The sequence below is a fragment of the Dunckerocampus dactyliophorus genome, chromosome 21 (assembly GCF_027744805.1).
Source record: "Dunckerocampus dactyliophorus isolate RoL2022-P2 chromosome 21, RoL_Ddac_1.1, whole genome shotgun sequence".
Classification (NCBI taxonomy): Eukaryota; Metazoa; Chordata; class Actinopteri; order Syngnathiformes; family Syngnathidae; genus Dunckerocampus; species Dunckerocampus dactyliophorus.
The window spans coordinates 13773868-13789972 of record NC_072839.1 but is presented as its reverse complement, the minus strand read 5'-3'; the positions used below and the strand labels follow the sequence as shown (position 1 = coordinate 13789972).

At 43.2% G+C, this 16105-nt stretch overlaps 1 protein-coding gene across 5 annotated transcripts in view; it reads left to right on the top strand.

Moving 5' to 3' along the window:
- The window catches only part of LOC129174290 (cadherin-6-like), a 402680-nt gene that overhangs the window by 291064 nt on the left and 95511 nt on the right, over positions 1–16105 (top strand). For all 5 annotated transcript variants that reach the window (XM_054766133.1, XM_054766132.1, XM_054766131.1 and 2 more), the window contains one exon: positions 11039–11213. The gene's annotated coding sequence lies outside the window, so the exon portion shown is untranslated. The remainder of the gene's footprint in view (positions 1–11038; positions 11214–16105) is intronic.

The window sequence follows — 16105 nt, the reverse complement described above, 5'->3', positions numbered from 1 at the left end:
ATTCTTCTTTAGCTGACATATTGACATATTTCATATGTTTGGATGCAAAGTGCAACATTGCATAAGCCAGTGTGAGGGATGTGAGGAGGAGGCGAAGCGCAGACGGGAGATGAGGCTGAGGCCGATGAAGCAGCGCTCCATTTGGACATCAAACGCAGGCGGCGCGTTTGCGGGCGGCGGCCCGTGGGCCGGAGATGAGGAAGGAATGGTGTCCTGACTCCATTTCCAGTCCTCCCACAGGACTTCCAAGCATGTTGCAACAATGCAGCAACAGACTTCATCCCATTACGAGCAGCTATAACCCCCGGAGTCCTGCTCCCCTCAATCTGCTCTTGTGACGGAAACTGGTGACTCGAAGCGGTTGAACTCGTTCAAAGGGGTCCGGGTCCTTGGAAAGTATGAAAGGATTGGAAACAAATCACTGGTGTGTCTTTTAATAGATATACAACAGCCGTCTGGAGAAGTATTTCTAATTTCAGATTGGTTGGTGGACTTCAAATTTTACGGCTACAGTGGTACCTCACCATCATACACACATTAAGCATTCTGTATGTAGTAGTAGCAGTAGTATTTCACGATGCCTTCCACCGCTAAGATGCATTGAAAGGCTAAACCCCACGGAACATTTAGCCAACGTGGTTGTGCATGTGTGATAAATGAAGGCAGCCCAGGGAGCTCAAATCTATAAGCTTTTTAATGATTGCCAAGTCATGGTGTCCTGATAGGGATGAATATGGAAAAGATCTTCATTCACCGCCAAATTCAAGGTCGCCGCCATCGTCCCTGAGCCGCACAGTGTGCATGCGGTACCTGCTGCACTCGTCTACTTTGCATAGCCAGCATAGCAGAGAGCAAAACAAAGCGTATCAGTTTGGGTCATTTATCCAAGTTGGACGCCGAACTTCATCCGTTTTTCTCCCGGACTGATGTCGCCTGCATTTTGATGAGCATGTCACCGCTCATGCCCCGGCCGTCGGTGAGCAAACCGATTTACCGCCTCAGACGCTTACCGTGTCCTCATCGTTTTTTAAAAGCTCTCCAGGTGTCATGTCCCTCTTGATGCCAATGTGAAGAAATGAAAGGCAGAAAGAGGTGAATTATAAACCTCTGTGACGTTTAGACTCTAAACTGTGTGCAGCACAGCAAAGTGCGACAACACACAGAGGAAAAAAAAAAACTCACTCCTAATTTGCTGGTTAACCTTAAATGTCAAGGTGAAAGTGCTGGTGAATTGCAAAGGTTGAATGCAAATTAGTGGCTTATGAAAACATGCTCTCCTGACCCCAATCTGTATAGTTCACGGTCTATGTTTGGATTTGCTTTTCACATTGCTTATCTTTAATTATCAGTGACCCTCAGGCTGCAGTGCTTGGTTAGTTCATTGTGTTAACAGTCCAGCGTGCAAGGATAGTTGACTAATCAAAGTCTGCCGCTGACCTGTCCTGATCTATTGGGGGGAGGGGCCCAAAGTGCAGCAATGCCGTGACTATTGCAATAGGACGTATAAAGACTCCGGTATGGATAATTCTGTACGTGCAAGGCGGTAAAGAAGATTTCATCCCTAGCAGTAACAGAATGAAGCACAGAGCAAAGTGGAACTTAAATCCCTGGAGAATAATATGGAGATCTGCCTAACATAAGATCCTCGTGGTAATGCAATTTAAGTTGGAAGGAAAAAAATGTCAGGCTAATCTCATCAGTCCGTCAGAGAGAGGGATGTCAGACATAGCCCGCAGCAAGCCTCCAGCAGGGCAGCTTCTTTCTGCCGCTCTCTCACCGCGTTGCAGCGCCGCCACGGCCGCCATTGTGCCGCTGTCCTTTGTCAGTGCTCGCCGCATAACCCAAAAATCCTGGGGATGTGAAAATCGGAAACAAAAAGGGCACGCAGATTAAAATTTGCATGAGCAAAATGGCGTTGCTTGTCAGAAAGTGACGGATGATGCCTCGGGTACCATATGCGGAATGTCACAGGTCAGCACGGTACCAACTGAGCACCGTCCGCACAGGAAGCGTGAAATGACAAGCGAGTAAAAACATCCCGTCTGTCAGATGGCCCTTACAGGAATCCGAATCTGTAAACCACTGGACCCTGTAAGCCCTTGTGGGCACGGAGGCACGGTGTGTGTGTGTGTGTGTGTGTGTGGGGGGGGGGGGGGGGGGGGGGGGGGGGGGGGGACGTGGAGTCCCTAAAGGTGGCAAAGACAGCCTGAGGCAGTGCCTGCTTAGAGGTCACCAGTCTGTTGGGAGGGAGGCGGACAAACAGCACAAAGGAGGACTTTTTGGGCAGTAAGGGAGTGCTTTGTAGTCCTGCCTTCACCAAACAGCAAAACAAGCTACAAACCTTCATTTGGACTCAACTACTCACTTCCTGCTCTTTGTAACAGTCTGTGATTGCTGTCCATGTTGTGAGATGTGACGCCGTAGGATATTTACGGGTGCGGAGGAAGGGAATGGAGGAGGCAGATGACGGCAGATTGCGAAGTATTGATTAGAGAAAGTCTTCTGGTTTCCAGCACAAGCTGCTGCTGCTGCTGCCAGCTCCCCAGGCCATAAGGAGACCACATGGTGCTTGGATATTAGCAGGTCTTCTGGCCTGATATGTCTAACGTTACGACAGCAGCACATGGAGTTAAATGTGGGTTAGAACAATCATCATATCAGGCATGGAAAGTCGGGTTTATGAAGTTTGAATTGTAGCTCAAATCATGAATTATGAACACCTGAACACTCCTGCTACCTGATTTGTCTCAAACACACGATGAAGGCGTCCATCTGGCACTTCCGGCACCACTTTGATTAGACGAAGCGTCATTCTCTCATTCCTCGATGTATGATAACATTGATTTGCGAGAAGACTTTGTAGTAGAGCATTTTTTGGCCCGGTTTTTGTTAGCGAGTCACCTAGTGACCCAGAAACATCCGAGTTCCACCTCGTCGTGTGTGCAGCTTTAATGAGGATTTACTATCTTTAGCAAGTATTCCACTGAAGAGCGGGGCTTTTAGTCACTTGGAATGGATGCAAGGATCCCACTTTCCATGAAAAGGGGCCGTGAATGTAGGAGGGGAAGAGCAAAGATAGTTTCCACAGCGCGGCATTTGCACTAGTCAACAGTGTAAATAGTCAACGGGCGATGTTGACTGACCAAACAGAACCTGTTCAATCCTTCACCTGACTGTCCAGGTGCAACATTGTAACCTTTGCAAGGTTTTTGGAACCTAAAAGCAGCCTGACATATAACCTGAGTGTTGGAGCATCCCTGATTACGTCAACTTCTTCCTCAAAATTGCAGTTTATCTGAATTGAATTTAATATTACCTTTCATTAGCCTAATGAAGTAGTTAGCTGCATGTTGTGAGTGAGCAGAAGAACAGGTTAGGTCCGGAGCATGTTAAATAATCGTCTTGTGTCCTGTGTGTGTCTTGAGTCTTGTGGCCTGTGGTCAAGGTGACTATGCAGAAAATGAAGAAAAGTGTGTTTGTGTGTGTGTGTGAGACCATCAAAGTGTTGTGTTGTTGAGCAAGAAGCAGCAGACTCGGCTTAGTAAACAAAATAAAAAAAAAAAATCATAGCAGCGTATGGACGTGACCGCGGGGGAGGCGCAGGCGTGAAAATCAACAGAAATAGGGAGGAAAAAATAAAAAAAAGCAAAGTAACAACAAAAAAGCCTGCAGCCTCCGTCCCCAAGCTTCCTTTTGTTCCTTTATTAACACGAACAAACATGGCGTCGTGTGACTGTAGGACGCTGTTCCAAGGGATCCCCCTCGTCCTCGCCCACTGATGAAGCGTGACACCCGCCAGCCTGCGACACGTTGCAAAGCTCACCGCGCACGCCAATGCGTTTCATCATTCATCAAATCTCAGCACAGATGTACAACAGCACTTCCTGTCAGAAGCATTTCATCGCCAGCCGAGACCTTTACCATGCACACAAACACCCACGTGGAGCTACAAGGCCGCAGCCTACAGACAGTCTTTTTCTATACTACTAATGACACACTAAACACCATTTTTCTTCAATTTATGTTCATGTTTTTGAAGGATCATATATATACTCATGATGATATGCAACCATTGCATTTGCATATTATTGTTATAATCAACATCAAATTGTCATTTGTATCCTTTGGCACTCAAAAAAGTAAAGATAACCAGCTGCAATGCAAAATCATGTGAGTGTATTCGTGATGTTGTTCATTGCCACCACAAGAAGTACGCTGCACAAGAAACTCTCCCAATTCTAATGTGTGGGTCTGTTTTTTTATCTCTACTATGCCTTATTTTCTATGTCTGCCTATTATACTGGCTAACATGTGTAAAGGTGACTACAGGGGTGTTATTTCATGTCTAGAGGGCTCTAATAATGATAAAAGCTGTATTTACAAGGTTGTACAGGTTTTCTATGCTCTACCTCCAAAAATATTCCATTTATAAATAAGGACTCCTACTTCACATTCACTTATCATGGTCATCTGTGGAGCCAATTAAGGGCGATAGCCGAGGGATTACTGTATAAAACAACGTGCCAATACCATGATGGTGTTGAAAAAGAACCATTTAAGATTACTGACATCCAACAGTGACGACACTTCATGTTAAGTCAACAGGTCTGCGGTGGGCCCGATTTAAACGAAGAAGTCAATGTTTTAATTATTAACGAGTTTAAAGACGGCGCTGCGGTGCGACGGGACGGTGACCACGTAGCTCGATATGCAATTAACCTACTTGGCCGGCTGGAAGTCGTCACGGCGGCCAGGAGACTTTTGACGTCTAAAAATGGCAGCTCCCCACATGGAAATCAATCCCCTTTTTCTCTCCATTGATTCCATTAAAAGCCTTTTTTGGAGATTGATTACACTGAAAGCATCCCTCCGCGTCGAATTACACTTGCACAATCTCATTTTTTTTCTTTTTTTTTTTTTCTCACTGTGCAAAGATAGGGGCGTTTATTCTATTACACGGCGAGGTGCAAAGCGTGTGCCGTGTGAGCATCAGAGACCACCCTCTTTGTGGGAAGAATACCCCCCCCCCCCAACACGCACACACACACACACAGATAGTAGAACGTCCTTCTGTTGGGCTTCTTCTGATAAGTACTATCGCTCCTCTTAAGATCGCCTTTCCTCCATCAAGATCAAAATGACGTGCAAAACAAGCCTGCAAAGTGAAGCCGCTCGCTCTCGCCAGTTTTTTTTCTTTATTTTTTCCTAGCCGCCACTGATGATAATACAGCCAATTATTTTGTGACTGCATTGTTTTATGGTAAAGCGTAGCAGAATAGCTCTAAGGTTGAAAGCAGTAGGGGGAAAAAAATAAATTGCATGCAGACATATTTGTATGCTGCCGTCTTATCTGGCTAATGGAATGTTTATCGGCGAGAAATACAGCAAAACTAATGTTGCCTGTCGCAGGACGATGCATAAAACATTTTATTTCCAGACCAGATAAATGATGGCCAGCATGTGAAGGAGAGCAGGAGGGGAATCCTTAGTCAGCACAGTGGAGCAGGAAGTCGCCATTCGCCTGCTTTGAGATTCATTTAGTGTCACAACGCCCTGCAAAACATATCTCCATATCTGCACAAAAGGATATAAAAGCAATAAAGCTTCATAAAATCTTTAGAAGGGTGCAGCCGGCATGCAGGCAGGAAGGGCGAGCAGGGCAAAGGGGAGACAGCTGGGTTTTGCATATGGCGGCCGCTGACCTTTCAGCTGCGCTCCTCGGTGTCACGTTGTGGCAGACTGGGGCCACTTTGCGGAGGAGGGAGAGGCAAGGCGGTCATCCCGAAATCTGAGCTTGCATTTTAAAAGGTTTTCCATGGGATGATACTTCACTTGGCCCGGGGGGTACATCTGATTAGTGGGTGTGGCAAAACCAGTCTAATAGTGGAGGGCCCCGGTGTCCTACGATGGCTCTGTAAGTCGACTTCTACTGTAAATGGGAACTAAACAAACACCAACGTCACTCTCACTGTGCATAAAGAATAAAGTTTAAATATTAATATAAATATATAGTATAAATATATATATTTATGAGATACAAAAATAAAAATGCAGCTTTAAAAAAATTAGGTTGGAATAAAGTTATGAGACTGAAATCGGAAATCGGAACCCAGTGGCTGCCTGTACACGTTCCGTATGAAGATTTTGGAGAGTGTCTGTGGGAGTTGATGTATATTTTGTTAGATCATCACAAAGGTATAATAGGGTGATTATTCTTCCACACCAAACTGGAGGAGAGCTTTTTTTACCCATGCACTACAGCAGTCTGTGCCGCTGCAGTTGTGTAGTCATGCACTTGCTTTGTTGTGTGTTGTCTTTCCCCTGCGCCTAATTGGAACTCATGGCAGGCAGCAGACTGAAAACAACTTGACAGTGCGTCCTAATTTTCAGCTCTGCCTCAGTCCATGTTGTCACTGACCTCAGACAGACCCCCCCTCACACACACATACACACAACCCCCGTCCCCCCAGCCAAGGAGTTGAGAATGAGGCAAAAGCAGAAACAGATCGGTGGCGTCTCCGGTAGCATGCATCAGATGCAAGAGACTTCTGAATCGACCTTTCAAAGTTTAAAAATAGAACTTTTGGAGCTCATCTTGACAAGATTGGGCTTCATTTTCAGTCTCATTATTTTGTTTTTTGTTTTTCGCTGTCATCACAGCTCAGCATTAACGTCTTGACAATCCAGCTGCTCCAATTGTGGCTCGCTGGTGCCCCCTAAAGAATAAGCAAAACAAGGAAAAAGACAAAAAGTTTAAAAATAATGTGCAGTAAAAGTACTATACTATGTCTATGTTCACACAAGCACAGGTATTTTTAAAACCTATATTTTCCTATGCGTTTTTGCCTCTCGTCCACATTTGTCCTTTTAGAAAACGTTAGCCAGAGTGGAGATTTTCCAATTGATTTTCCTTGTCAGCTGTATTGGCTTTTTCAGGCTTCTAATTGGACAAAAATGCATAACAGCGAATGTTTTTATGTGGACATTTTTTTAAAACTCTACTAATGTAGACGGAGTGGGGGAAATGTGCCTGTTAGTGTGGACATAGCCTCCGTCTCATAGTTTGGTTCTTGTAATGCCAAGATTCATTTTGGGTTTCATCCTGCACCAATGTGCAACATTTCTGATGACAAACCAAAACATAGAGCATTTATACACTGAGATGATCAGTACCCCCTCCCAGCGACCCGACCCGTGATTGTTTACCATCCCAGAACATGCAATTTGTTTTCAAGAACAGACAGCCATCTTCCAAGCTGGGTACAAACCACATTAAAGATCAGCTCACCATGTCAGTCATCAGATGAGTAAAGTATATTGAGAAATTTTTCATTATACTAAATGTTGTACAGTCAAAACTCTGCTTTTGAATGCCGCAGTTTTTGTATGATTAGGTTTTCTACAAAAATGGTATCTCTCTTCTCATACACTCTCGGTTATTGTACAATATTGCGCATCACAAACTGTTATTCTGTATTAACTAATCATAATGCCCAAAGCGATGTCTTCTCGTCAACAGTTGCCTCTCCCACACTGTCCTTGCCTTCTTTTTTTCTAGTTTTGCCTTCTTTCTGCAGCAGCAAGAAAACGTAGACTTACCTTTCTTTTCTGCAATGAGAGCTTGTCTTCCAGAGTTCAACGTCTTGTAGCTCTCTTTCAAACCAAAACTAGGGGTGATGCCTGCTGTTGTGGCATCACAAAGCGGGACCAAATAATGCCACGACTGCTTCACAGATGTGGGAAGTGCTGGTGACAATGCAAACCCATGCGGGAACATTGCACGTCCTGCGTACTATGTCGTGCACAAGACGTAAGCAGTACTTGACTTGGATGTAAATGCTGTAAGTGCTGCGGGAAGGTGGCATTTCGTGCCAATGTGCACCGTTTTCAGTCACTAATTGCGTGCCAAGTGCGTAAACAGTGCCTGAACTAGTCTTTAACCTTTTCGGGCGTGGCATCTAAATGACACACATTGCCACGGCGAATTGTGGGACAATGCGGAGGCAAAATGCGTGCAAGTGTAAACACCACTTAAAAGTGATATTAAATGTTCATTTATCCGTTTCGTTCATTTCTAATTATTTTCCATCTTTTTTGCATGTAAAACTACAACTGTTTTTTATAAAAATGTATTTTTTAATATACAGTATTTGGGGGTGTCTGGGACAGATTAATTGGATTTACATCATTTCCTATGGGAAATATTGTGGTGTTTTTTCACGTTTTAGTTTTCGTCTGACCTTTTGGAAGGAGTTGATGATGAAAACTGAGGCACTAATTCCGGGACATTAATACGTAATGAATTATAAAGCCTCACAAGTGAGTTATACTGTATTTTTGCTAGCTAGCGTGGTGGTGGCAATGAATGATGCCAAAAAAGGTTAAGAGACAAGATTATTTATACACCTCTCTCCTAATTGGACTGCTCCTCAGTAATAAATATAAAACACATATTTGGACACAAATATCAAGAAATAAGCTGTGTTTTTTCCCTCAGCACCATCTGGTTGGTGCCTCTTGGAAGGATTCATCATCAAAAAGATAAATTCACACTACATTTTTGGGGTCCTGCTGCTAATCTATTTGAAAGCATAGCATGGATATGATTATTACAGTTGTTGTCTGCTGGAGCAGCCAGGCCTTGTAGTGGACACACACGCACACACACACACACACGGCCGTGACTAAGGGCTGCTAGATTACCTCCATCCCTGCTGGCACGCTGCTGCTTTTGGGAACATGGACCTTGTCCAGAGTGTTTGGCTGTGTTTTGTGTCCTGAGGGGGAGCTGCTGTAGTCACAGTGCCTCACTCACTGCTGACCACCACATCGCCTCATTAGGTCGCTGGTGCACGTCTGGCTGGGGGCGCGTTAGAAGCGAAGGTCTTCTCCCAGTCGGGACTGTACGGCTTTGTCTTGCAATATGAATCGAGCGGAGTGGTCCTGGTGGGTTCGGAGGTGTCGCACGCGCCGGTCTGCACGGGTGTCGGCCTTGCAATGATTGCGTCACACTGGAAAGTTTCACCTTTTATTGCACACTAGCCCTTTTCTACCACCATGGTGTTGTCACAAACATGTAGTCAAGTGAAAAAATGTGTACTTTTGTGGCGCCCCCTATGGGTTGTGCACAAAATAATTAGAAGACACGCTAGCATGCATGTACAACTGCATAGTTTATAATCATGAGACAAATGATTAATGACTTTTTAGCAATGAATTAACAAGTCCCGCCTGTGCAAAGATGTTTTGCTTGATGGCAGTCTTGCTCAAATTTGTTTCAGTGGTGTACCAAATTTTGAGGTAATTTGGCTAAAAGATGGGTATTGTTTGCATAATATCAGATACTGGTGTTCAATCAGTCCTTTTTGAAACAGTGCTAGTACTTAAACGCTGCCCGAACCGGTACTTAAAATGAAAGGAAAACATTAAAGTTTTGTCCAAAAATACTGCCTTCTTATTTTTATGGAATTTTATGACATGCAAATAAAGCAGAATAGTCATTTAAATGCTTCAATAATATTAATAAAATCATAACCAAGTGATACATTTATCAGTATGAAATAAAATCAAATAAAAACAAATTGTGTGCAAAAAGGCAAGATTTTCCAGTGCTTTGAAGTGCATACATTTTATTCTGCACAGTTTGATCAGAGACTACTGTTTCAAAGATGTTTGCTAGTTAAACCCACCTGCAAGAGTTGTGTATTGATTGAGCAAAACAAAGTTAGTGTAGCGACTAGTGTAGCGTCTTGTATGTTGAATAAATAAGATAAATTATATCGCTATAATGTATGGACCCACCCCCCAACCCCGATCCACGGACATTTGTGGGAACACGAGCCGGCCCAAAAAGGTTCGGGACCACTGGGGTACATGACACATGTCCGAACCTGCAGGGAGCTTTATAAGGATCTTCTATTCTATGTGTATTTTGACGTTGTTATTCATAGGTGAAATGGAAGTTCTGTGGTTGTAATTGTTACATTATTGAGGTATAGTGATGATTTAAAAGGAGACTCAATGGTGTTATTGAGTGGCTCTGATATGAACTATAATTGCATCTTGTCAAGTGATTTGCAGTGGGAGTCATTGTTGATGTGCCGTTTTTGCAAAATCCGCACACCCTTTTTTCTCCACAGATGATACTGATCAAGTAATGGAACTTTGCAAATCCATCAACAATCATTACCTTTCGTGTCCACCACCGTCACGCTCATTAATTAGCATTGGAAGCACTTTGAATGCCTTCTGTTTTGCTTCTAATACACAGCAGCTGTAAAGCAAGAAGCTACGCTACAGTTACGGGCTCAGATTACCCCACATGGTGGCCTAATCATTCCGATTTTTATCACTGACATATTGCAAGGTTTTGCAAGTGCAAGGTTTTATTTGCCACTATTTTTCATTAACTTGTGATTGAGTTCACCTCAGCTGTAACTTTTGACACCCTTGTCAGGTTTTTAGTCAGCAGTACCTAATGTTTCGTTTCAATACATACTTTATTTTTGTCAACTCTAAAAAATGTGAATTGATACTGTATGACACTCTGTTGGGTGCTTGTGTGAAGATTCTACATTATTCAGAGACACCAAGTCATTAATTTGAGACTCTCAGTGTAATTTTAATGAGTTCTTGCATCATTTTTGAGGGGGGAAGTGTCTTCTCATGACTTGCATCTCTGTTGCTGCTAATGTACTCCTGTGCAAAAGCATACACTCATTTTTTTATAACAGTTTAATCAGCTTTGTTGTTTTTTTTTTTTTCATATATTCATAGCGCTCGGGGTAGAAAGTAGCATCTTTTTAAGGTCCCAGTTATGGTCTGGAGGTGACACGGTCCAGATGGCCGACTCTCCACAATCTAGACTGACAAGAGTGGGCAAAGGTCCTCCATGATGAAATGTTTACAAGAGGTTGCAGAGTGTGCATGCACACACACACACACACACACACACACACACACACACACACACGCTGTCATTCATCGTACATCAGCACAATCCTTAAACTTCCTGAGGCCTCTTTGCCATCTCTGACAGGTGCCTCTCCGTCTCGGCCAAGCAGCGGTCTCCAGCTTCCCCGCGCTCTGGGCCAACCTTCAGGGTGTTGAATGTCACCATCTGTTGACGACCTGTCGGGTTCACGTCGCTACAAGAAGCGAAGGAGGGGGGATTGGTTGACGCCAGCTCGTGAGGACCGCACTTTATTGCACAGGTGGGCCCTCGTCTGGTTTCACTCGCTGACATTATCTAGCTTAAATGTTGTGTGCCTGAGGAATTCCAGTGCAGCAAACAGCATGTACATACATCATGTATACTATACTCTCAGGTCCACTTCATTAGCTTTATACAGTGGAGCCTTGGTTAGCATCACTAATTTGTTTCAGAAGGAATTAAAGGGATAAATAAACATTTAAGGTTTCTTTTACCTTAGACAACACCTTCCTATTTTGCCATGAGTTATTTCTTCACGTTCTTTATCAAAATGGTAGCACTCGCAACTTTTTTTGGCTTCATTTTGGGTTATTGAGGTGAGAAACACTTGAATTCAACTGGCAAAACAGGAAGGTGGTGTTGAAGAGGTAGGTGTCATCTCGCTGCCACACTGTGGTTTTGGGAACAGCCTCATCTTCAGTGAAGATAAAAGTAACCTTAAATGTTAATTTATCCCCTTGATTCGTCATTTATATGCATTTAGAATTGTTTTATGTATGATTTGTGTTAACATTTGAGTTTTGCTGACTTCCGTTCCCGGTTGCCGTTTTATGATTAAAAAATGTATTAAGTTGAACTTACGCAGTGTAGTAACAGCACAACAAGATGCACGCCACATTGTACTGTAACCGGAAAATGTACGCAAACCGAGGCAAAATTTAGGTGTAAATTTTTTTATGTTAACCAAAAAACACGCAAACTGGGGCGGATGCTAACCAAAGTTCCTGTGTGTGTGTGTGTGTGTGTGTGCGTGCTTGTGCGTGTGCGTGTGCGCGTGTACGCGGTGTGATGTGTGGGAGTGAGAGCGTCTTTTTGGTAGTCTTTGGTCTCATGCAAGTCATTAGAAGGGAATGGCAACAACGTCTTCAATGAAAATGTGGGAAGTCCCTCAGAGTTCCTTCTAACTTGAATCCAAAATGACGGAGCAGCAAACTTCTACCCCAATGGACACATAAGTGGTTTGGCGTATTAGCATTTTAAGACCCATATTTTAAGTAGCTGCTGTCATCATTTGGGTTGAATTTTGCTTTCTTGTCATTATTCTCGTTGGTCTGTGAAGTTTCTCAGCAGCCCCAGTGAGAAAGTTGGTAACTGGCCACTAATTGGACCCCAACCATGGGCCAGTACTGGGCCGTAGTCCGGTGCCTTATATCACATAGTTGGTGTCCTTGTCTTACTTTTGCACACACTACAAAGGTGCTCTTATTGCTGCCACAAACAGCAACAATTCTTCTAACTTATCAGACTGCTTAATCCCTCCGAGAGGAAACTATATTGTACTCTTGCTCCTCTCACATGAGTCCCTGAATGTGTTTCACCTGGAATTATTTCCCGGCAGAACGCTGCCATCAAGTCATTAAAGTGTGCTTGGATCTTTTTGTTTGTTGATTGGCTGCTCGCCGCCCTCCTGCCCCGCTCGCCTTTTGAAAGTTTTACACGACTCTTGTCTGTGAGATCGTTTTGTAAAGTTACACTCGGAGGATGAGGGGGTTGAAGTGGCATACTCTTGTCTCGGTCTTCCAGGTGGACATCCGTGTACATCCTGGTGACTGAAGTACAATGAAAGCTCAATAAAAGCTGTCGGCTTTGTGCTTCACTCCCCTTGGCCGTCTCATTACAGTGCACACATCAGCCAGCTTTTTATATTAGTATGCACTTTTAATTATTTCTTGTGTCCACAATTTTGTACGCCACGGTTTTTGTAGGCTTCAGTTTTTGACAAATTATTGTCAAAAATATGTCTTGGTTTTCGTACAGTCTCTGTTAGCATCCACACGTTGGTGACTCACTCTCTGTGAAGAATGAATAGTTGTTATTTTAGAGTTGGGACACTACAGACCATGGATGCTCACACTTTTTCAGCCTGCAAGCTACTTTTAAAATGATCAAGTCTCAAAGATCTACCCCCTATGAGTTTATGAGATCGAATCGAAAAAAGATTCTCCATTGGAAGTGGTAAGTTTTTGGCTTCTTTGTCCTTCTTCCCTACTCTGTTTGAAACACTTTAAGTTTAGAATAACTACATTGGAGAGGCGGACGAGTTAGCTTGCTAGTTTGCTATGCTAGTGATGGCCATCTGTTATGTCTCTGCAGTGGTTCTGTAGCCTGTGCAATGTGACGCAGACAAAGAATGATAGGAGTGTAAAGGTGACTATATGGATGTTATTTCATATCTACAGGCCATCTGAATCCTACTTCGCAGTCGGGTCTAGAACCATTTAACCGTGACAAACAAGGGAAGACTGTGTTTATCTTATTTTGCGCTAACAGTATTCATTTGTGAAGAGCACCCAATGGCATCACAGTAAACAAAGCATAATGTGTTCATCCATTACACCAGATGTGACGTGACAGTTTGAGGGAAGAGCTGCTGCCTATATCGATATCGGTTTGAGCAAGAGGACTGTACTTGTACATAATAATCCTATGATTATGCACACAGTGTATATTCTTTAAATTTTGATCGAATTTTGGTTGTCTCTGACTTCATTACCGTAATGTTTTTACTTCCATCTGGCCCGCCTTCGTGCTGTTGTGTTGTTTCTTTACTTTGCAAAGTTGTTGTATTTTTTCATGATGGGAATTGACGAAATCAGTGAGGTGGTAGAAAAAAAGAGAAAAGAAACAAAATAGTGCCCAGAACTCTCTTTTCAGGTTGCAAAGTCCGTCACTTGTTTGGGAGTGCACAATGAGACACGCGTATCCTTGAATGATAATTGCGTCGACGACGTCTTTGGAGACGACAGACTTCTGTTGCTTCTCAAAGTCATTTACGACGAAAGAAAAAACAACCAAACGTAGGCTGCTCTTTGTCTCTCTCATAGAATTAGATGAGAAATGTCTGACATGAATTATCCACCACTGAGTCTTGTAAACAAGCAGCGATGTTGCTGGCTTCTCCTACAACACTTGTAAACTTCACTTCAACAGGATTTAAGACTATTATTATTATTCAAGATTATTACTGGTCTTCAATCTTTCAGCAGTCAGTCGGAATGGTTGATGTCATCTGTTTCCCCGAGTTTAACTCAGCATGTCATGATAGTGACGTAAAAAAAAAACAGTTAAGCAAGTTACCAGCCACCCAACGCCCATTAAAGCACCTTAGAGCACCGCGGCGCCACTTGAGCAGCTCCATGAAGGCTCTCATTTTAGGATTCTGACCTGGGGGAGGCAGTCTTTATTGATTAGGAGCCTTGCACAGAGGCCACGTCCTACCCAGCCTCTTAATGGGATTGTGTATTGTTTTGTTTTTTTGGTTTGAACACAGAAGTACACCCCTGAAATGACTCCTTTTGTTTTTGCAATCAAGCAAAAGCATGTCCGCCCACGTCAAACGCCGAGGCCTGCGGCTCTCCTTGATTGTGGCACCGTGGCGCCAAAATTCAATCTGCTCTAATTTGCGCGCGTGTGATTTGGTGTCAGATTGGCTGCTTTGATTGTTCTCGTCCGCAGTGATCATGTGTCACTTTTCATGTCGCCGCCATTTGATGCTTGATTAAATGCGCCACCAGAGACGGACGCTGGCTCGCGTTCAAAAGGCAGGCGGCTTCAGCGTTCCTTCTCTATTCCCCTTTTGCAGCCTTGTAATTCCAAAGATTTGGATGCTTGATTGTTGCCTTGGTGACTAAAAGAAGAGAAGAGTCCTCAAGGCCTTGACTGGTTTTTATTGCTTCATTTTGGTCAAAATCATGTGTTGTGTTCAACCGCTCTTCAAATTGATCATCAATCCTCCAGTCACGCCTCTTGGTGCATAAAGAGCAATAATCACCGCCATGTTCATTCTTAGGCAGTACGGTGGCCTATGTGGTTCAAACGTCAGCCAAGTGTTTGTGGGAAAGTGTTGCAGACCAACAATCCCTTGCATGGTGCCTTGTAGGCCAGCGGTTTCAACTTATGGGGCGGGAGTTATCTGTAGTCATACAGTTATCATGTTATTCCTCTTTTCCTTGACAAAATGCCTTAATAAATTCCTCTAAATGCACTTTGAACATGCAATTATTGACATTAATGTTCAAAATATCGCAGAGGCAATTTTTGAAAAATGCTTGATTTAAATAAAAGAGAGAATAAATAAATATAAAAATTACAAAGTCTAAAGTTATAAAAATAAAAATGAGTAAAAAGGAAAAAATAAAATAAAAATGTTTAAAACGTTGGTCGTGACTTATTGTAAAATGTGGGTACCAGGTTGAGGCCATTTCAGAACCCCTGCTCTAGGTAAACCCCAGACCTAGACAACATTCAGTGGGATCGCCAGTAAGTGAGTGTGGTCCAAGACATTACATCAAATGACTGAAGTATCAAAAGTATAGATATTTTGATTTGAGTATCGATTTTAGAGCATGACGAGCTGGTATCGGAAGTATGGATATTTCATTATCGATCCGCACATCACTATCACTTACAGTCATGTGAAGGAATAGAACTCCAGTCAACGAATGACTGTAGATAATAGCTGTTTTTTGGACTGCACATACAGCTGGAGAGTGTCAGCGGGAGTATAAAGATGCGGATGAAGAGTGAGTGAATGTGTGTGTGTGTGTGTGTGTGTGTGTGTGTGCGCGCGCGTAGATGATCTAAGAAAGTTGCGGTGAAATCCTTGAAGTGAAAGTGAAAGTATGTTTTTATGTTTTTAATGGTCCCACATTTGAGTTCCTCTGATGTCAGCTAGGGGCAAAAGGAAAGAAAAAATAAAAAATCCACTTCCACTCACTTTTTTGGGCGGGTCGCTCACAGTGGCAAACTGGAATGGATTTTTTTTTTTCTTCCTCCTCACTTCTTCTCCCCGCGAATCTTTTATCTACTATTTCAAAAAAGCCTTTTGATGTGAATCTACAAGGGGGGAGTCTGTGAATGTTCTCATTACGAGCATAATTTCAACTGGAATAT